This window comes from Lissotriton helveticus, chromosome 1_1, assembly GCF_964261635.1.
Source record: "Lissotriton helveticus chromosome 1_1, aLisHel1.1, whole genome shotgun sequence".
Classification (NCBI taxonomy): domain Eukaryota; kingdom Metazoa; phylum Chordata; class Amphibia; order Caudata; family Salamandridae; genus Lissotriton; species Lissotriton helveticus.
The window spans coordinates 465,845,019-465,868,465 of NC_136057.1; the positions used below are offsets into that span (position 1 = coordinate 465,845,019).

A 23,447-nucleotide genomic window follows, 5' to 3' on the forward strand; every position below is an offset into this window, starting at 1 on the left:
AACCGCGAGGATTATAATGCACTTAAGAGTATATGGTATGCGATATCATGGAAACGGCTAAGGGATGGATCCCGAAAGCCGCAGACAGGCTCAGCTCATGCCAGAGCACCATCTCACACGATTCCAAGCACTCTGCCTTCAGGATTGTTAAGGCCTGCTATAGGAGTGACTGATAGGAGATCTGTGTGTCCATTTTTAGGGTTAGATATAGGTATACTATATCTAAAGCAAAGGGTGAGTACACCACCTTGCCCCAGCTGTCGTGCAGCCAGTTGTGTCAGTTTTAGTTAGTCAATCCAGGGGTGGCATAATACATGCTTCAGCCCCTGGGAGACTTCTGGGTGCACCTCAGCCCTGGGTACAGGGACTTGGAGAGGGCCCAGGGCCAATTCAGTACCTGAGTACAATTTGGATAGAGAGAACAGCTAGGCTGTGGGTCTGATTAGCAGGCCCACAGCCAGGGAAAGTCGTAAACCAGTGCAGCAAAAAGCAAAAAATCTGGGTGATCATAGGATTGCAGACCCTACTCTCCTACATGACCCCCCCCCCAAACTTTGGGACAATAAGCTAACCTTGACCAGGTGAGTCTTCTTGCTCTAAGTGGAAATACCTGGAGAGCCCATCAGCATTGCTGTGATCAGTCCCAGGTCTATGCTCCACTGTAAAATCCATCCCCTGTAGGGAAATGGACCACCTAAGCAGTTTGGGGTTTTCACCCTTCATCTGATTTAGCCACAAGAGGGGCTTATGGTCTGTCTGAATGGTGAAGTGAGTGCCAAACAAGTAGGCCCTCAGCTTCTTCAGGGCCCAGACCACAGCAAAGGCCTCCCTCTCAATAGCTGACCAATTTTTCTCTCTGGGTGTCAACCTCCTACTAATGAAAGCAATAGGCTGATCATTACCATCAAAATTCAGTTGAGACAGAACAGCTCCCACACCCAACTCAGAAGCATCTGTTTGGACAATGAATGGCTTGGAGTAATCTGGACTCTTGAGGATAGGTGCTGTGCACATGGCCTGCTTTAGGTCATTGAATGCTTTCTGACAGCTTGCTGTCCACTGAACTTTCTTTGGCATCTTTTTGCTTGTCAGGTCATTAAGGGGGGTCACTATGGACCCATAATTTCTGACAAACTTCCTATAGTACCCAGTCAGGCCCAAGAAAGCTCGAACCTGAGTCTGGGTGATTGGAGGAGTCCAGTCCTTGATGGCCTGTATCTTACTCTCCAGTGGCTGAACCTGGCCTCCACCTACAAGGTGGCCCAGGTATACAACCTGTGACTGCCCTATCTGGCACTTTGTGGCCTTGATAGTGAGGCCTGCCTTTTGCAGGGCCTCTAACACTTTCCTCAGGTGGACCAGGTGATCCTCCCAGGTGGAGCTAAAGACAGCAATATCGTCAAGATAAGCTGCACAGAAGTCATCCAGCCCAGTGAGGACTTGATTCACCAACCTTTGGAAGGTGGCAGGTGCATTTTTCAGTCCAAAGGGCATTACCACAAATTGATAATGCCCTCCAGGGGTGGAAAATGCTGTCTTGGGTTTGGCTTCCTCAGCTAACCTGATTTGCCAATACCCAGCTGTCAAATCAAATGTGCTTAAGAAGTTGGCAGAAGCCAATCTATCTATAAGCTCATCTGCTCTTGGTATTGGGTGGGCATCAGTCTTAGTGACCGCATTGAGGCCTCTGTAGTCTACGCAAAACCTCATCTCTCTCTTACCACCCTGGGTGTGAGGCTTTGGCACTAGAACTACTGGGCTAGCCCAAGGGCTATCTGAGGGCTCAATGACTCCCAGTTCCAACATTTTCTGCACTTCAGTTTTGATGCAGTCTCTAACATGATCAGGCTGCCTGTAGATTTTACTCTTGACAGGCAGACTGTCTCCAGTGTCAACATCATGGGTACACCAATCAGTTTGGCTGGGTGTCAGAGAGAACATTTGTCGAAAGGATTGCAGAACTTGCCTGCAATCCTGTTGCTGATGTTCAGTGAGGCTGCCACAAAAGACAACACCATCAACTGACCCATCATCAGGATTCTGAGTGAGCAGGTCTGGGAGAGGGTCACTCTCTTCCTCCTGTCCCTCATCTGTGGCCATGAGCAAGCTCATGTCCTTCCTGTCAACATATGCCTTGAGCCTGTTAACATGGAGCACTCTGAGAGGGCTCCTGGGAGTTCCAAGGTCCACCAAGTAGGTAACCTCTCCCTTTTGCTCAATGATGGTGTGGGGCCCAGACCATTTGTCTTTCAGAGCTGCTGGGGCCACTGGCTCCAGCACCCACACCTTCTGTCCTGGCTGGTACACAGTCAGTACAGCCTTTTGGTCATGCCAAGCTTTTTGAAGTTCCTGGCTGGCCTCAAGGTTTTTAGATGCCTTCTCCATATACTCAGCCATCCTGGAGCGGAGACCAAGTACATAGTCCACTATGTTGGTTGCAGGCTTTTTGAGAGGTCTCTCCCATCCTTCCTTCACCAAACACAGGGGTCCTCTTACAGGATGCCCATACAGAAGCTCAAAAGGGCTGTAGCCAACCCCCTTCTGTGGGACCTCTCTGTAAGCAAACAAGAGGCAGGGGATCAGGACATCCCATCTTCTCCTAAGAGGTTCAGGTAGTCCATGAATCATCCCTTTCAGGGTCCTGTTGAATCTCTCAACAAGCCCATTGCATTGTGGATGATAGGGTGTGGTGAACTTGTAGTTCACACCACACTCTTTCCACATGGCAGTCAGATATCCTGACATGAAGTTTGTACCTCTGTCAGAAACGACCTCCTTAGGGAAACCCACTCTGGAGAACACTCCAACTAGGGCTCTTGCCACTACAGGGGCTGTAGTGGTCCTAAGGGGAATAGCCTCAGGATACCTGGTGGCATGGTCCACCACCACCAGTATAAACTTGTGTCCTGATGCTGTCTGGGGTTCCATTGGACCAACAATGTCAATCCCCACTCTTTCAAAGGGAACCCCCACCACAGGTAGTGGTATGAGGGGGGCCTTTGTTGTGCCACCTGACTTACCACTGGCCTGGCAAGTGACACATGAGCGACAAAACTCCTTGGTATTCTCATTCATATGGGGCCAGTGAAAGTGTGAGACAAGCCTGTCCCAAGTCTTTGTCTGACCTAAATGACCTGCAAGGGGAATCTCATGGGCCAAGGTGAGAAGGAAACCTCTCAGAGACAAGGGGATGACCAGCCTCCTGGTTGCACCAGGCTTGGGGTCTCTTGACTCAGAGTACAGGAGTCCATCTTCCCAGTATACCCTGTGGGCACCTGTGGCATTCCCTGCAGCCTCAGCAGCAGCCTGCTGTCTGAGGGGTTCAAGGGAAGGGCAGCTCAACTGTTCCTTCCCCAGGTCTGCTCTGGAGGGTCCCCCTGAGCCCAGAAACTCAACTTGATCAAGTTCAAGCTCTTTAGGCTCAGTTTCCCTCAGCTCTTCTAGATCAGCCTCCTCAGAGACTTGATCCTCAACCTGGGGCAAGGGGGAAGGCAAAGCCTTACCCTTACTGCTCTTCTTCTTGGAAGGTGTCTGGTCCATAATTTCAGGATCCAGCACCTGTTCAGTGGGGCATCTTCTGGCCTGTGACCTAGTCACAGCAAGCACATGTGCTGGCAAGCCTAACATCTCCATGTGAGTCCTCTGCTCCACTTCTGACCATTGTGATGACTCCAAATCATTGCCCAACAAACAATCAACTGGGAGGTCTGAACTGACTACAACTTTCTTTTGTCCCTTCACTCCACCCCAGGAGAAAGCTACAATTGCCACACTATGACTAGTAGTGACATTGCTGGCATTGGTCACCAGGAAATCAGTACCTGGCATGATCTGTCCAGGGTCCACAAAGTTAGGTGTCACCATGGTGACACTGGCACAAGTGTCCCTATAGGCCTGAGCCATCTTGCCATTAATCAAAGGTGTCTGCCTGTATTTGCCCAAAGTATTGGGACTTATTTCAGGGGACATATCCATATCCCCTGTACAGACAAGGACAGCCTGAGTGAGTGTGCCAACTAAGTTGTCAGACCCCTCAGTACCCAAGGTTAACCCAACTAATGCCTTGGGAGTGACACTACCACTACTGACTGTACTAGGGGGTGCAGTTGCTTTAGGAGCTGTAGTGGCAGGAGTTTGTCCTCCTCCTCTTTTGGTGCACTCACTAAACCAGTGAGATTTACTTTTGCAGTACTGGCACCACCTTTTTGACTGGCCTTCTTGAGTCTTCTTCTTTTGGGAAGCCTGACCCCCACCCTCTTTGGTTTGTTGGGGACCTGGTGAAGACTTCTGGTCATTTTGCTCATTCTTAACATTACCCTTTTGGTCTGCTTTCTTCTGACCACCCTGGTTCTGGTTCTGGTTCTGCTTGATCCTTGTCCTGACCCATTTGTCTGCCTTCTTTCCCAATTCTTGGGGAGAGGTCAGATCTGAATCAACAAGGTGCTGGTGCAGCAACTGGTTCTGACAATTGTTCAAAATTTGTTCTCTCATCATTAGATTATACAATCCTGTGTAATCTGTAACCTTGCTACCCAGCAACCAGCCCTCCAAAGCCTTAGTGGCACAATCCACAAAATCAGACCAGTCCTGAGACTGAGTTTTCTGGGTGTCTCTGAACAGCAACCTGTACTGCTCAGTGGTTAAACCAAACCCATCAACCAGTGTATTCTTCAGGACCTGGTAATTGTTAGCATCCTCCACTCTTGTAGTGAGGAGCTTATCTCTACCTTTACCATCAAAGGAGAGCCACAGTATAGCTGCCCACTGACTCTGGGGAATGTTCTGCACAGTGCAGGCCCTCTCCAGAGCAGCCATCCATTTCTGGATGTCATCCCCTTGCTTAAAGGGGGGCACTATTTTAGTCAGGTGTTTAGTATCTAAACCCTTCTCTCTATCTCTTGGGAGATTGCTGCCACCAGTGGGAGCTAGCCCACTCATCTGCTGCTCTCTTGCCAGGGCAAGCTTCTCTTTGGCCAGGGCAATTTCTTCCCTTTCAATCCTCAGTTCAGCTTGTCTCATCCTAGCCTCATGCTCCTTTCTCTGAGGGGAAGTAAATCTCCTCTGTGGAGGATTCCTTCTCCCCTGAGAAGAGGCATTAGAGTGCAGAGATCTATTGGAGTCCCTAGAAAGAGATCTATCTCTCCTAACTCCAAGGTTAGGCCCACTTCGGGTTAGTACTGGGGGGCCCCCAGATCCTAGCCCAAGTAAGTCTAAGTTGGTCCTAGTTAGCCTTCTGACTACCTCAAGACCCTTGTCTACCTCATCCCCAGAGAGTACCTCCTGATCCTCCTCCTCAACTGCTGAATCAGTGTTGTGGAGATCTGGATCCCCAGAGGTTCCCTCTAAGGCTGGCATGTTCTCATGTAACTGAGAAAGCTTTCTGGCATCATATGTCTCTAAGAGACCTATCAGAAAGGAAGTGGTGGGGTTGGACCCCTGCTTCAGTTTTCTGGAGACACAGATTTGTCTCATCTCATGAAAGCTGAGAGCTGCATATCTTGAAGTGACCTGTGGAGGGTCAACACTGACCAGGGGAGTCTCAGTAGAGTCCTCCTGAGTCGACATGCTTTTCTAGTGAGGTGTAAGTGGTGCACTTACCTACACTATATGTTTGCCTACTGATCCCTTGCTAGAGTTGTAGTTTAGGGTGTGCTAGGCCCTAGGAGCTACAACAGCTGGTTCAGTAGAACTCAGAGTATTCTAAGCTAAGTTATATGTACCTTTAGTACCTATGTGATCTTTCACAAGATATTCTTAGGATATGTGTGGTAAAACAACAGCAAGCTCAAATCCCACCCGCTGCCACCAATGTGAGAAGTTGGCCTGATGTGCAGTGCTCACTATTCTAGTGATCACTATATATCAGTCCAAACAACCCTTATTGATGATTGGTTGTAAGTCAACCTTATAGACCAGCTATCCTAGTAGCATGGATACGAGCAGTCTAAGGCTAAGACTCTAGAGGGCGTGTTAAGCCAGCTGTTTTACCATCACATTACCCCTTGAACACCCAGTGAAAGGACACCACACAAGTTGTTATGAAAATAAACAGTGTATTTATTTATAACAAGACTACCCTGGCTCTTTATGAGACAGGGAGCTAAGCACACAACAAAACTCTTACGAAAATACTTAAGTTAGCACGTTATACACAAATGCCCGAGGGGCACGAAAAACCATATACGCTAAAAGTGGAATGCGAATTACTAGCAGGTAAGTAACAGTTCTAATAGGCTTTGGAATCGCTAGGACTGGACTAGGGAATCGTCAGATTACTACTAGGAGGCCTAGGGGACTCGGGTGCAGAGTGTGCACTCTCACGCGGGATGCGGGACAAAGTCTATGGAAGCTAGAATTCACAAAGTTAGTGTTCACGGGCGAACCCGACCTGGTAGGGAGAAAACGACAGTGGATCCTGACCCTTGGATAGTGAGGCTATGCTGGGACACCGGAGTGCCGAAGTTACCTAGCCCAGGGGCTGCAGCTGCATAGGTCTGAAAAGACGTCGGGGATCTCGTTGCCGGACCAGGAGCCTGGAAGGAAGAAGTTGCTGGCAGGCGACCAGTGAAGAAAAGTTCGATGGATCCAAGCCTGGATCAAGGAAGAAGAAAACCTGAAAGCAGAGGGGACCAAGTTCTTGAATCACTAGCCAGTGATTAAGTGGGCACCAGGATGGCACCGGGCGAAGTCACCGCAGTCAGGTGAGTGGGCACTGCTGGGCTCTGCAGTCTCTCGGACCAGGAGGCGTTGTCGGCGACCAGGATGGAGGTGCGAGCTGTCCCACGAAGGTTGAAGTCGTTGGCGTCGAAGTTACCCAGGATTGGGCAACAAGCCTTGGCTAATTCAAGCCCACGCGGTGGACTCAAAATGGCGTCTTGAGTGGACCAGGAGGGTCCAGGGTGCTCCTCTTCGGGAAGGGAGCAAGGGCCAGTCTGGAGCAACCAGACCAGCAGCAGAAATGTCGTCGGGCGTCGTCAGGAAGGCCACAAGCCAACGGGCTAGTAGCCAAACAACGCGGTGAGCAGCGGAAAGCAGAAGGGCCCCACGCAGATCGTGGAGATGCTGGGGGGCTGCACTTCGGAGCTGGAGCTGCTCAGAGTCGGGGCTTCTCGGACCCCAAAGCACTCACCAGTAGATTACTCGGCGGGCTTGCTGGAAAGAAGTCGTGCAGTCTTGCAGATGGCCGGTCCCTTGAGGTCTCGTCGCACCCACGGTTCTCAGCTGGGCTGTAGAGGTGGGTAGAGGTCAGAGGTGCCAGGGAAGCCGGTTCTCGTCGAGCTGGGCAGTCGGATTCCGGAGGAAGGACTTACAGCAGACCGCAGTGTTCTTAGATGGTGCCTGCGGATGCAGGGTGACTACTCCTTAGTCACAAGGGAGAAATCTTAGGAAGAAGTCTTGAGTTCCTTTCGTGGAAAGTAGTTTCAGGATTCAAAGATGATCTGATTTGGAAGGGGGCCAGTCTCTACCTTTATCCTGTAAAAAGGGGCTGGCACGCGACTAAGTCCTGCCCTATGGGTGGGACCAGGAGGGGGGTGGTTACACCCACTTCCTTGGCGGGCTTTTCCCCAGCACAGGGTCTGGAGTGACCCTGGAACTGGTTCCAGCCAGCCTATGCACAGTGAGCACCGGGGTGCCACGTGCAGTCACCTTCCTCTAAAGCCCTGCCTACCTACAATACACAAAACCCTGTCTGGGACGGTGCTGGCACCGCCCCTGGCAGGAAACCCTTTGTCCTTATCTCCTGCTCTGGGAGGACTCCCAGCAGCAGGAGGGCAGACTTGTGTCTCGGTGGCAGCATCCATTTTGTGGATGCTAAGGCTCTGTCTGACTTTTAACCGGGTTATAGGTTACAGGCATGTCGTGTCCCTCTAGAAGGGTGGAATGCTAACCCCGTCGCCAGAATTGGCGAGGGGTTAGTATTCCAATTCGTATGACACCTTACTCGACATGTTTTGATAAAGCGATACCAGAGTTGGCACATAACCGCGAGGATTATAATGCACTTAAGAGTATATGGTATGCGATATCATGGAAACGGCTAAGGGATGGATCCCGAAAGCCGCAGACAGGCTCAGCTCATGCCAGAGCACCATCTCACACGATTCCAAGCACTCTGCCTTCAGGATTGTTAAGGCCTGCTATAGGAGTGACTGATAGGAGATCTGTGTGTCCATTTTTAGGGTTAGATATAGGTATACTATATCTAAAGCAAAGGGTGAGTACACCACCTTGCCCCAGCTGTCGTGCGGCCAGTTGTGTCAGTTTTAGTTAGTCAATCCAGGGGTGGCATAATACATGCTTCAGCCCCTGGGAGACTTCTGGGTGCACCTCAGCCCTGGGTACAGGGACTTGGAGAGGGCCCAGGGCCAATTCAGTACCTGAGTACAATTTGGATAGAGAGAACAGCTAGGCTGTGGGTCTGATTAGCAGGCCCACAGCCAGGGAAAGTCGTAAACCAGTGCAGCAAAAAGCAAAAAATCTGGGTGATCATAGGATTGCAGACCCTACTCTCCTACACTTTGCTAGGACTGCGAATCCCACAATCCATTGCCTGCAGTAACCTACAACTCCAAGGAACATTCTGACTTCTTTCTGAGTACGGGGTAACTGCATTTTTTGAATTATTCTGACTCTCTCTGAGGTGACTTTTCTGACACCTTTTTCTATCTGGTGCCCCAGATATTTTACTGATTTTGAGCAGAACTGCAATTTGTCAGGGGATACTTTATGTCCTTTTTCACCTAGGTGATTCAGTAAGGCAATGGTGTCAACAACACAGTCTCTCTGACTTTTAGACGCCACCAAGAGGTCGTCTATATATTGCGCCAGAACAGAGTTTCCAGGTAAGACTAAAGATTCAAGGCACTTTTTCAGAATCTGATTAAAGATAGAGGGACTTTCTGTGTACCCTTGAGGGACGCGATTCCAAACGAACACGTGACTGTCGAAGGCAAATGAGAAAATAAATTTGCTGTCTGGATGCAATGGGATCGAAAAGAATGCATGACATAGGTCTATCACGGTGAACCACTCAGCATCCCAGGGAATCTGATACAGGATCACTGCTGGGTTTGGAACAATAGGACAACAAGGAACTACAATTTTGTTTACTTTCCTCAGGTCCTGCACTACCCTGTACTTGCCACTAGGTTTCTTGATTCCAATTATGGGTGAGTTACATGGGCTACTCATCACTTCTTGTATGATGTTTGCTTCTAGCAGTCTTTTTATTTCAATGGCAACTCCTGCTCTCACTTCTGCACTCATTTTGTATGGCTTGGTATTGGGATAAACTGCATTTTCTTTCATGGCTATTTTGATTGGGTCTACATTTGCCATTAAACCTACATCCTTTCCAGTAAAGTCCCATACCTCTGGTTTCACTGTCTTTTGGAGTTCTTCGGGTAGGTCTTGTATAGTCATTTGTTTAATTTCTGAGTCCGGTCTGATTAACATTAATTTGTATATGCCATCCTCGTCTGGGTTTGAATTTCGACGCCCTTTGGTGTGCAAAAGATGGTACAGTTCATTTTGCACAACAAATCACGTCCCAGTAAGTTTACTGGACTGGTATCACAAACTACAAATCTATGCATTTCTTTGAAATTTCCTATTGTGATCTCCATGGGCTCAGTAACTGGGGTACTAATCAATTGATTAGACACGCCCACTACTTGGATTGCTTCTCCCGAGAGGGGTAGGTTTGGAACGTCCGCTGTTCTCACAGTAGAACGGGTAGCACCAGTGTCCAATAGAAAGGTGACACCATTTCCGTCAACCTTTCCTTCAATGTATGGCCCTGACTGGTCTACCGGCAAGGAGGCGCCAAGTACACACTCCTTGTCCTCCCCTCTCAGGCTCCGTCAGTATTGATCGTCACAGAGAAAAGTATCATTCAATAAGAATTGCGAAGTTGCTGTATTTCTATTCTCATTGCCTCCCCAGATCTCTATATCATCACCCTGTGGTGTTTTCCCTTTATAATTTGGTTTAGGCGCTCGGGGCAATTGACTTACCTTTACCTGATGCTGGGTCTTTCTTGGTTTCTCATTCTGCGTCTGTGGAGTTAAATCAGGGTTTTGGGTATTATCATGCTGTAAATATGGACATTCGTCTCTCCAGTGCCCAATTTCTCCGCACTGGTGACAGGGAAATTTCTTTTTAGCTTCTTCTCTGCTCATTTTTACTTTGGGCTTCCCTCCACCCCCAGAGCCTTGATTTTGGGAATTCTTATTCATTTTATTCAGTTGCTTTTCCTGTTGTTCTGCCAACTTTACCTGTGCCCACATAACTTTCTCTTTCAGAGCCTTTCGCTTGTCTGCCATCTCATCCTCGCAATACTTTGCATATCAGAAAACCTCATCCATTTTCTTAGACTGCCAACAAATTTTATTGTCTTTGATCCACTGGCAAATTTCGGGTCTTAAACCGTTTACAAACCTGTAAATGAAGTGGGTCATGTCCTTCATCTCGATGTTATCTATATTATCTATACCACTGTACGTTTTAAACACCTGTAACAGTCTTTCATAGAAGGAGTGCACAGTCTCATCCCTTTCCTGCGTGGTTCTATCTATTTTGGTCCAATCAGTTTCCTTTGCAGGCACCCTTTTCTTGAGGTGTAACATGACCTGATCATATTTTCTCATCACCTCATCTGAGGGAGCACCAGTAATAGGGTCCCTCGTGTATTCTTTATTAGGCCAATCAACGGCTACCTTGCATTCGGTCCATAAATCCACAGGAACCACTATGTCGAAAAACCCATCCAGGTCTTTCCACAAGCACTTTTGCACCTTTACAAACCTTTCCACCTGCCTGTACCAGTCCACAGGCTTTTCTCGTAATTTGGGAAAGTCATTGGTAAAGGACACAATATCCTGTCTGGACCATGGAACGTGCACGTATTTTCCACCTGGCACTTCACGCATAGGGTATAATTGCTCTGGCTTGTCAGCTTCCTTTAGAACGAACTCAGAAGACGTCTGTTTAGATCTAGCCTCATCTTTCTTCTTTGCCCACCTGGCTTTCCATTTTTCTATGTCTCCCCATTTTTGCAGCACAGTCAATAATTCTTTGATTTGTGCCTTTTTTCCTGCCACATTCATGTTTTCCAAATCTTTGTCTGAGAAATCAGCTCTATGGGGTTTTTGTAATGGCTTTGATTTTGAAATATCTATTCCCATACTAGCTGCAGTGTCTGTCAGCTTCTCATGGAGCACTCTGGTATTCCGGGTAAGACTTTTGCAGATAAACAGTAGCTCTTCCTCGGAATAGGTATTTTATCTGTCTAACCCCACATTTCCTGACATCAGTTCTTCCATTTCTACTCTTAGTTTGTAGATATCTAAAGGTCATCCACGATTAAGGGCTCTGGTCTCGGCTGTGCTATAACTGGGGTAATAACTGGAGTCTTTGGACTTCCCTGTCTATCCCCATACAACGGAACCACGGGTCCAATAGTTACTGGGATTGTCAAGGCTTCGGGGCTTGTATTTAACTGGGAGAGTTTCTGAATTATTTCGGTTCTTTGTTTGGCTAGAGCCTCTCGCTCTTTTTCCTGCAGCATTCTTTCCAGGCTTATTTCAGGTACGATTTGCGGACTTAATGTTGGGGCAGTTGGTTGCATCATACTAGGTCCTTCTCCACAATTAGGTTTTGGGAAATAGCTTCCTGGTTTTAAATCTCTCGGTCCTTCCTCATAAGGAGGTCTTGAACCAAAATCTCTTTCACCTGAATATCTTGATTCTCCGCTAAATGATGGGTTTAGACAGGTGTCTCTTGCATCAATAGGTCCTAGGCTTTCAGTATAAGGAGGTATCTGACAACTGTCTCTTGCGCTTGCAGATCTATTTCCTCCCTGACACAGAGGTCGTCGGGAAGTATCCCCTACACTAGAGGGTCTGGGTCCTTCATTATAAGGAGGCGGACTTCTCATAAACATGTCATCTAATAATTCATCATCCGATTCCCCAATGGGCACCCAATGTTTGCACTTTTCTGTTTTCTTCTCCCCCACAGGAGGACCACCCATTGGCATCATTGGAAACAGTCCTTCTACAATCATATTCTGTCTCCACTGTTTCATCTTTTTGTCTCGGGTCTCCTGTTTTAACTTCGGATAACATTTTGTTAATCCCTTATCCATTCGGGGCTTATCCCTTTCAAAAGCCTTAATCTCCCATTCCTCTAGTGCTTCGTACTGCGTTAATCTAGGTCTGGGATGTAAATCATTCATTCGGGTTCTCAAATTAAATAGAATCCTGCCATTAAATGTACCTTCTAACGGAAAAGCCAAAATTCCGTCATCCTTGGTGTATTCCGCCCAGTTTTCCAACCATACACACGAGTGGTACCCTTTATCAAACATCATGAAAGATGCGGGAGTATTAGGTGGCGGAATGACAACACCTTTTCTGGTTTTAATCGGTTTGTCCTTTTTAAAATAATTCTTTACTTTGATTACAAGGGACAGTTTTCTCTTATATCCGTACATGATGCTGGTGTTATGCCCTTTCCACTGATCGTTCTCAAACCCTAAATGTCGTGGATCAGGTCTAGTATGCGGTCTATACGAATGCCACATATAATTTCCTGCAAGTGACTTTGTTTATAAAATCACTCCAATCCAAATGCGTCTCTTATTTTTCGTGTGACCAATGAAATGCACGAATTTAAATTATTTCGACCAATGGGTGCGCGGCCTTTTCGCGAGACAGTTCTCACGCTTCGGCACTCACCCCTCCTTTACAATTCCAGCTCCGCTACACACCCGCTGTGTCTACCAATCCCAGCGCGGCACAGAGTGACGTCAGAGCAGCTTCGCCACTGACTCCCTCCTTCACAAGGTAACGGAAACTTGATTTCTCTTTTAAAGTGCAAGTGCTTTAGTTATTTAACAACATAAACACATTCGCCACTGTACTCAAGTGTCTAGACAGTAAAGATTTGTTTCACTGCAAGTAAACTACTTCCATTTACTTTTCACACACTACGGATAGATCTCTTCTGCCTACCCTTCACTCAAGCATTAGGGAACCTGCTACTTCTTTGACTCATCCACTTCTTTTCGGGATATATACAGAGCCTAAAGTTTCACCAGCGAACCCCTTTTGCTATCACTCAAGCTCCGACTAACCTGTTACTCCTTCCGGTGTGACCCTTACTAGGTTATATCACAATAGAGGTTTTGCCAGCGAACTCGTTGCTATCAATTATTCGAACATACATTCAGAAAACCCTAGTTAGTGCTTCCAGTTCTGCCTAACCTGCACCAACTTTCCTTGAACCAGTGACCTCAAAGCGCAGTGGATTCTCTTCACCACTCGCTATTCAATTCCCCGGGGATTCCCAACAAACATAAAACACTTTACTAACGAGTGGGTTAATACATATATCAGTATAATAATAAGAAAAACAATTTAAAACATTTCATAACTTTCAAGCAAACATTTCACGTGATTGATCAAGTCACAAAAATTGTTTACCTTTTTAGCAGCAATAAAATTCTAGCAGCATCCAACCTATCTAGCTTAACTAGTCCTACCTAACTTTAACTAGTCCCTAACCATAGCTCTGCTACCAGAAAATTACTGATAGAGATCGCAGGTCACCCGGCCAATAATTTCACCATACACGTACCGGGCCCAATATACTTTTCAATTTATCATATACTTTAATCGGGTGACCTTACACTCTACTACCAGTAACCCTGGTTCCTTCCTATTTATTTATAGTGTACCCGACTTACCAATCCACCCTTACGGGTACCTATGACCACAATGGATCAGAGAGCTAGCTGTAAAAGAAAGGCAGGCAACAAAATACCAACTTTATATTCTTCTGCATAAAATGACCACAGACTACTGGGAAGTTTTAAAGGTTTTATCTAGAATTCAGATTCAGCAAGCATACAATTCACAGCCAAAAGGCAATCAATAATCAAGATAACGAAAAGCACATAACCATATAGGAAAAATATCAGGGCAACCATTTATGAATCTAATGTGAGATGAGAACAGGGAACTTGCTAAACAGATTTCAGAAAAAGGAACTCAAGAATGGATAACTATAAATGGGCAAGCTTACGTATGTACTAGAATTTCGTTACTGGGACATTACTTCAAAGGTAAGATAACATTTGGAAATCCTATACCTCTATAGGAAGGGGAAAAAATGGAACATACTATGATTCTATCGACATTACTTTAGTAAACATGAGAAAGGGAAAACTTATAAACCACATCTATCTCTCATAAACGGTATGAAGAGTTGTGCTAAAAGGAAGGGTAACATAGGAACATGCTAAGGAAACAGCAATAACGTATGAGCTTTCATTCAGTAGCTTTGCGAAAGCATGGAAAATCAATTATGCGCAAAAGTATGTCTTTTATTAAAGCAAAGACAGAAAATAGAAGGTGCAGTATAGAGTTCTCAGCACTATTATATTTACCTAGAATGGTGTGAAGACCAACCCTGGCCACGGATCAGTCAAGGACAGGAAATACCCCAAGGAAGGACAGTCATCAATGGGACAGCAGGTGCAGAATGGACAACCCAGGACAGGACAGGAAAACCAGATTAAGATCAGGACAGGACCACCAAGGAACGACCAGCACCCGCAGTTTGGAAGCAACACCTGCGCTCCACCCTCTCTGCAGCTATCAGTCAGAACCCCGATTGGGTTAGCGAATTCCCCAGCAAAGTGCTCTGCCAGCACTTAAGGTTTAGTAAAACCTCCAGAGTCTATGGTATATTTCGGACAGAGTGCTCCGCAGCGCTCTGTATTCAGTCACCTATTGAGTGCGTTGGGTCAGTGACAGGTCAGCTATTCGGACAAGTCGGACAATTTCTCTAGCTAAACCTAGGCTAGTTGTACTGTTTTCGGGTCAGTGTACCACCCCCCAAATGTTGCAAGTGTCAGAATCCCCAATTTCGATTGGTCCTCAAGCAGGATAGGTTAACACACCAATCACAATTTACGTCTACAAGCCTAAATTTGCATGCTCTGAGACCGCCTAGTGATTTTGGGGTTCTCACGAGATATTTGACAGAATACAATAGAAAATAACATTTGTAGCAACTGCAGTACAATTTGACTTCTTCGGCTGGGTGAAGGTGCATCTTCCCAGGCACGTCTTGGCTGCCACCTCTGGTTGGCAGTCGTTCAATGCCACTGGCTGAATTTCTGTCATGCGCAGAAGTGTACTTCAATATGGATTCCCGTGCATCCCATCAACCCTCCATACCGTGGTACATGAAAAGTAAGCGAAAACAAATTAAAACATAGAAATAAATTAATTCACTGTATACCATGAATAGCTACTTTATTCTCCTTAAATTGAAAAATATACTGTGGCATTATAATTAGTGCAACAGACAAGAACACGAAAGCATCTGCGCAAGCTTCACCACGTTAGGACACAGACAGCCATTTTAGAAGCAAGTACGCAGGCGCACAGATTCCCACCGGAACTGCAACTACGTCACGTCACGTGAGTGTGACTAACGCATGCGCAGAAGAAAACCCTCAAGCGGCGGCCATTTTAGGAACAAGGGTTATTTGAATTAGTAAACCCATAGGCAAGCGTCACTAGGATACACAAACATCAAAAATAAAGGGAAATTAGTAAGACGTACAGGTTGAGTTATAGGGTTATAAGTTATTCGAGGTTCTTGATTTTTTTTTCTGTTTTTTTTTGTTGTTTTTTTTTGTTTTACATTTTTTTCACTGTCAGAACATAGCACACACCTCAGCATATGTTTTGCCTTTTACTTACACTGCACCCTGCCCAGGGAGTACCTGGGATCTAGCACAGGGGTGCCCAACATCTATGTAAAAAAGAAAGTCAGGCCTGACAAGTGGTTGCACTTGCCAGGACTACGTGCTAACTTAGCATTCTGCGTGCAGGCCCTACACTGAAGGCCTAAGTTCCCTTCCCTGCGCGTCCTTGCATTACTAGCCCTTGCACACACAGTGCACATCGCTAGCAACTTTTACTAGTAAGGCAAACATACCAATCATATCCAACCAATCACCATTACATTTTAAACAGGGAATTCGTGTACTTTGACACTGATCATCAGTGGCAAAGTACCCAAAGCATCTAAATTGGCTACTCTATGTCAAGAAAATGGTCTGGGGGAAAGCAAAAAGCTTTGGGAACTTTAGCCAAAAAGGCCAAGTCCTACACACTGTTTGATGTACAAAATTAGTTGTTCTATTTTTTTCCTCCGATTGCAGTCTTCCTTGGAGCAGTATTGAGAAGAACTGACAAATTCAACCCGTTAGAGTCACAAACTGATGTTGGGGATCAGGGGCCAGGGTGGTACATCGAAGCATTACTGATCACTGGTAATGAATGATCCTGACTTCACTATATCTTTTCACGCTCACTGGAAGAATGGACCTTGGCCTTATTAAAGATTCTGAATGAATAGAGTCAAGAACAGTCCCACATGTTCTCACCATATCATCTAAGCTCCGATTAAATACTTGCACAGAATTTACTAGAACCCCTGAAAGACTATGGAAAATGGGAATAAGAACGTGTCCAAAGTGCATCTAATGTCCAACTGCTGTCACATTCTTTCATGTTTCGTTGGACTGTCCCCATATCCAAACATTTTGAAAACGCATACAGGACTCCCTAGCAATATTAGTAGGACATTCCATCAACCTTACACCCAAGTTGGCCTTATCAGGGATACAAAAGGAATTGGGTTCTAGGGACAACCATTTATTAGTAGGAACTGGGATAATTGCCAAGCACGTAATTGGGCACATGTTTCCCATCTCTACTAAAACTGGGTCAAAAGGATAGACTGCTCTGCAGTGTTCAAAAATATGGTTACAAATCTTGGGGTTGTCTACATAAAAACTCAAAGATTTCGGGTGGAGCAAGGGACTATACCTTCCACACTGCAATACGCAACCCGCCCTCAAGACTAGAATTTTGGCTCGGCACCCAAGATGTGTCAGGCTAGTTAGGTGAGGTGGAGGTCTGATCATGCACCAGTTGTCATCATGCTAAGCATTTCTGAGGTGAACTGCGAAATTAAACTTTGCCAGCTGTGGCCGGAAGAACTTCTTGATGATGTTTTCATAACCAAAATCAGGTTGTATTGCTGTACTATGAAACAAACACCAGTCCAGTAAACATGATAGGGACAATCTGAGATGCATTAAGGAATTTATTAGAGGCAAATGTATATCTAAGGAGGCCACGCATTCTGAAATATATACAAGGAGACCTAATGAGGCTAGAATTGGAGATACTACATTTGGAAAATAAGTTTAAAAAAGGGCCCAAACCAACTGGCACTGGTGCAACTGGGCACCAAGCTGTTGGAATTCTGAGATGCTGTGAAATGCAAGGAGAAGTTTTCAGGAAAATATGCAGCAGCCAGGACATATGTAGAACGGGAAATCCCCGGTAGGCCCCTACCATGTATGCTTTGCATGGTAAGGGCAAAGGCAGGGATAACAGAGATTGAAACAGTAGACAGGACCATGCACTATAAGTTAGAAGGTATTCTTTACAAATTTGTAACATACTACACAGACCTCTATACAGCTAAACACGGCACTCCTCTGTCACAAATACATACTTACCTCAATAGAGCTACTCAAGCCTGTCTAGAACAACACCAGCGGAAACCCCTATGTGGCCCCATCACAATAAAGAATGTAAAAGTATGCATCACTGAACTACACAGTGGTTCAGCTCCAGGTGGGGTTCAGGCTCCCATTTGAGCCCTATTCTACTGGACCTATACAGTGAGACACTAGTGCTTGGCAATCTTCCTCCCACCTTGTGGGAGGCCATAATTATCACGCACCTCACACATGGTAAGCCTCCACATCTATTTGGGTCATATCGCACAATCTCACTAATAAATGTGGAGACAAAAATCTTAGGTAAATTAATATCTAAACAACTGCTCTCAGTACTCCATATGATACATCCAGACCAGGTAGGGTTTGTGCCAAATAGATCCACCTCTGATAATTTATGTACACTATTTAATCTCACCCACCAAATTGGCTGTGGTAGCCGTCTTTCTGGACGCCGCCAAGCCTTTTGACTCTGTGGAATGGCAGTACCTTCTAATGATCCTGGAGAGGATAGGAGTGGGCAGGCAACTGTTGCAATGTGTGATACTCCTATACACGACCCACTGGGCCCGGATCAGCATCAATGGTTTGTTATGCACTCTGATACCAATTACAAGAGGAACACGGCAGGGTTGCTCTCCGTCATCGGTTCTGTTTGCACTGGCGATGGAACCCCTTGCATATACAATTATACAACATCACTCCCAGAGAGGGCTACAGTTTCGTATATGCAGGCTGATTATTTCTCCCTATGCTGAAGATATTTTGCTTATATTGAGGGACCAAAACAAAATCTGGCACTGATAATAGGGGTTTGTGGCTTTGGGACTAGATCAGGCTTATAAATAAACTGGGCTATGTCAGTCCTCCGACAGTTGACTGAGTTAACAGACTTTCTTCTCCAATGGCAGACGGAGCCCCTAAGATACCTTGGTCTCCGGTTCCATACTGATACAGAGACCCTGGTTAGGGAAAACTATGACAGATGTATCAACAGGATAGAACAGCAAGTTTAACTATGGATACCAAATGCTGGTGATGTGGTGCCCCAGATGCAGACTTCTTACACCTTGCATGGGAGTGCGCTCCGATCCAAGGTATTGGATCACACTGAACTAAAAGATCATCAACATTAGTCAGACTGACATCACAAATGGACAACCCTACACCGGGCTCTTGGGCTGCTCTGGATTAACCTTGGCACACAACCATATATAGCTCCATATCAAGGAAGGGGGATATACAAACGTTGAAAATGCAATAAAGAAGATACAATTAGAAAGTTCACCTCTTCAAAGGCACTCAGGAGAACATTCTGCAGCCATGTGGCAAATTGTTTAGTGTTTTAAAAATCGAAAATTGATCTATTTTGGCCAAAAAGCAAAACATTAGAATAGGTGCAATTCCAACAAAGCACATGATGAGAAAACACCATAGAAAGCTATCCATGCTGGAAAGCAGATTTGTCACGTGCTCATGTTATGGCAATGTCTCTTATGTGCAGAGCGCATGTTTGCATGACCCTTACTGGCTGCAGTGTAAACCTCCAGTTTTGGGTTTATATACCTGCAATCAAACTGACTTATAGGACAAGTCACTGTGTAGTTGAAAAGGTATTGTAACTGAATTACTGTCACTCTGATGATTAAGTTTATTAAGTTCTTAAGCTCCCATCCCTCTGACCTGCAATTGTACCATTTGACTTTTGGATTGGAATGCGCTAAAACAATTGTCACAACTACTAGGAATTCGTTTATTCATTAGCAATAGCATAATCAGTGTTTCTTGGGTTCTAGTACACAGAAGGGAATAGGCCACCTGACTGCTCTTTGAATTATAAAATACAGCAATAATCACGGCTCAATTGGCCCTTCAGGCCTCTGTGCCCCGGTGCAATGCACATGCTGCACCTATGGAAGCTACGCCCCTGTTCATCAGAGGTTTCAGTTGTAACTCCCTGTTAAATCTGTTAAGCATTTACTTTAATTGTTCTCACTACTTTAGAAGATTACTACTTACTCAGTTGGCCGTCGTAGGTGGACCTCTCCATTCAGCCTATCCACCATTCTTCATTTGCATAATCCTGCCTGGTCACAGTTGTGTACTCCAGTTTAATTTTCATGTGCCTGAGCAAACTGAGCTAGTGTAGTGAACTTCAGACTTTTAGTGAAGAACTATTTTAATGCTTTTCAAAGATAGTAACTTTGGCTACCAACCCAAAATGTATTCCCAAAGTTCCTACATCATTCCATTTAAAGGAGAACATTTCCCTGGTTGCATTCTTTAAAAATCCCAGCGCAACAGCAAAAAGAATATTACCTTCGCTGACCATTAAAAGGTATCTTAATATTTACCTGCACAGTACAAACGATTTACGTCAGACAGATCAATGTGGCTTATGGTTTGTTAGAAATGGGATTTCTGGTTGGCTAGGGCTTGTGCCTAAGCCAGGCAGAACCCACAACTCTAGTCAAGGCAAGGGAGTTGCACACTGAAGATGACCCCTGCTCACCCCCTTGGTAGCTTGGCACGAGCAGTCGGGCTTATCCCAGAGGCAATGTGTAAAGCGTTTGTGCAACACACACACAAGCAACGACACACTAGGTACACCCCAAAAGAAACTCCACACACGGTTATATAAAAAAAAACCTTTGTATTATCACAAACACATTAGAAAGTAATCACAAATATACACTGTGCCATCTGGCACTAGGCAATATTTCACAGGGGATATATACAGGACAGGGCCAATCGGGCCACTTTCAAAACCATAAGAACAGGTAAGTGATGAAACAACCTGTGACTACTGGTAGAGCACTTAGAACCAACACATTAGACATCAGTCCCATTCCAATAAAACAACCAGTTGCTACTGGCAATATCACAAGCAACATAAACGCATTATGTCTAAATCACATTAGGCATACAGCCTAAAGTAACAGTGCACCGCAGTATCACTAGCAAGGTGCACACATCACCTTAGTGCCTCACACCCCACTGGAACAACAGGTGATCCCCAGGCCAACTGGCGTTATCCTCGGGCCCCGCCTGGGCTGTCCCATATGCCCTTTGTACAAATAGTCAGGGCTCTATAAGCACGTGGCTTCCACCAGCCCATGCTTTGATGGGGGCGAAGGTGCAACTCACCCTTGTTTCCCTCAAGGGAAGAAACACCACCACGTAGTAGCTGCCCGCGGTCCGGTGGCACACCTGTGGCAGAAATAGACACCAACAGTGCGCCTCTTTGATCCCCGTCCTGGGCTTGCCCCGCAATATTTTTCTAAGGGGGCAGTGCGATGCCCCTGAGAGGGGGAGGACCTCACTTGGTCCCCCCGTGAGGAAAAAATAGATAAGGCCCCAAAGCGGCTGCCCACTACTGCGTGGCACGGATACCCCCGTGTGGGAAAGGGAAGGGGTCGATTCCCCCTCCGGACTCACCCTTACTCCGGGGGCCTGGAGAGGTTCTCTTCACTGTCTCGGCCGGCTTCTCCTGAGATCCGGCGTCATCCCTAACCGGCAACGCACGGGCTCTCCTGAGCACTACGGGAACCCCGCCTTGGGTCTGGCACAGGGTTGCTTGACTTCCGCTCCTGCCGCACATCCTCTGGCCGGCCCCCAACTAGGCCGCAATCGCCTGACTTCTTCTTTGGGGCCCTGGACGCCCAAGAACGCGTGGTAGGCTCCTGCCTGAAGGTTGGCTTCCACGGGACACCAGAACGCGGGGTGGGCTCCCGCCTGAAGGTTGACTGCGTCTCTCTCATCTGGCTGCACGTTTCCTGGAACATGGTCCTCACTAGCTACGCCCACAACCAGACACAAACTTGCCTGATTTCCTCTGAGGCAGGAAAAGCCAGTGGGACTCCGACTCCTTTTCTCTGCACGCATAGCCTCTTGTAGGTTTAAAAACAAAGCGCTGAGCATGCGCTGCAGTGGGGAGGGCCCCCTCTTGTCAGGGGTACAGGAATGCAGCACTTCCCCCTCTGTTGCTCCTGGGTAGGGCCAAAGTGCCTACCACCCCTCGATCAGCGAGGAGAGGCAGAGCATAGCGCTCGCAAGGCTTCCACACCTGCTGACACCAGCAGGGAATAGACAGCACTTCTCGTCCAGAAGTGCACAAGAAGACCAGCACACCGGGTCTCCTGGGCAGGCAGTAGATCCTCCAGCTGCCAAGCAAGGAAACAGGAAGCAGGTCAGTCCCCCGGTGGTGGTTCAGACACAGACATAGGGTCACAGCCCCAATATTTATATCAAGTTGATCTTTGTTCTGCCTTGGCACAGGGCTTAGGATCCAGTCCCAACTGGATCTGGGGGCTTGGGAGCATTTTCTTTACAGTGCTCACATCCTCCTTTGTCAGGTTGGGCTCTGTTCTCAGACACACCACAGGGGGCAGAGCCAGCATTGAACCAGGCAGGCACAGACCCATTCAGGGTCAGGGGCTACTCCTCCCACTACTCTAAATGTAGATCTGCCTATTCAGCCTAGCGATGACTCACCCTGCCCCTCTGGAGCCACACACCTCACCAGCCCCTGTCTCTCCAGAGCCAGACATGCAATACACATTAGGCAGGAACATAGACACATAGCACACAGAAATACCAACTTCTAAAAGTGGCATTTCTAAAATAGTGATAATAAATTTGTGCACACCATCACGCAGCATTTATTATTACTATTCCAAACATACCAAACTTGACCACGCTGCTCCTGTCATCTCAGGAATTACCACTGAAACACTTATCGGGGAATCTCTAATGCATTCCTATGAGAACCAAAATGGCTGTTTGTCACTACCAGGATATGTCACACACTTAAGGTATATTTCCTACCTTTTACCTACAATGCACCCTGCCCATGGGGCTAGCTAGGGCCTACCTTAGGGGTGACTGACATGCAGTAAAAAGGGGGGGTCACAGACGTGGCAACCACTTTGTGTGCCACGTCACAGCTGCAGTAAACTGCGTGCACAGGCCCTGCAATGGCAGAGGCCTAAGACAGGTTTGAAAGGCTACTTTGGTGGGTGGCGCAAGCAGCGCTGCAAGCCCACCAGTAGCATTCAATTTACTGGCCCTGGGTATCTGAGATACCACTATACAAGTGACTGACAGGTAAATTAAATAGCCAAACAGGTGTAGACCAATCTTACCAAGTTTACCACGAAGAGTACACACACTGTACACTGGACATTAGTGTTAAAGTGCCCAGAGTCCTAAAACCACCAGCACCATCTCAGAAAAAAGACTAGGAGGAAGGCAAAAAGTTCAGGGATGACCCTGCAAAAAGGGCGGTTTAGCTAGTGAATGTAGGCTAATAATGAAACAAGCTTTAGCTGCAGGAATAGTTGCATGCATTACGCTAGCTCGTGCATTTATGAACAGCCCGCTATCTGGCCCAGTCAAAGCTCATATGACAAGGGATATGGCAATGACAACAGCTCTTTTTGCACAAATAAGACTCCGAGAAATTGCCAAAGCAGTGATATGGAAGACAACACATGCTTTCACAAGACACTGCTGTATCACAATGCAGCCCAGCAAGGAAACGGCAGTGGGTAGAGCAGTTTCTAGATATATTTTTTCTTAAGGTAAGCCTCATACCACTGGCCTTCCACTGTTTCCATGTACTGCATTGAAAATCTTAATTCAAGCATGTGAATCTATGAACCATCCAATGCTGGAGAGGAACATAAGTTACTGACCTGTAACTATGGTTATCAGGCATTAGCATCTTTTATAGATTCACAAGTGACCCACGGACCTACCCTTTTGTGAGGCTCTACTTACTAGAATGTTACACTTAATGAGATAGAAAATATAAAAGTTGGAAACCTTA

At 46.4% G+C, this 23,447-nt stretch overlaps 1 protein-coding gene across 2 annotated transcripts in view; it reads left to right on the forward strand.

The window, feature by feature from the left end:
- EFCAB6 (EF-hand calcium binding domain 6) overlaps positions 1-23,447 on the forward strand; it is an 803,637-nt gene that overhangs the window by 710,846 nt on the left and 69,344 nt on the right. The window lies entirely within an intron of this gene.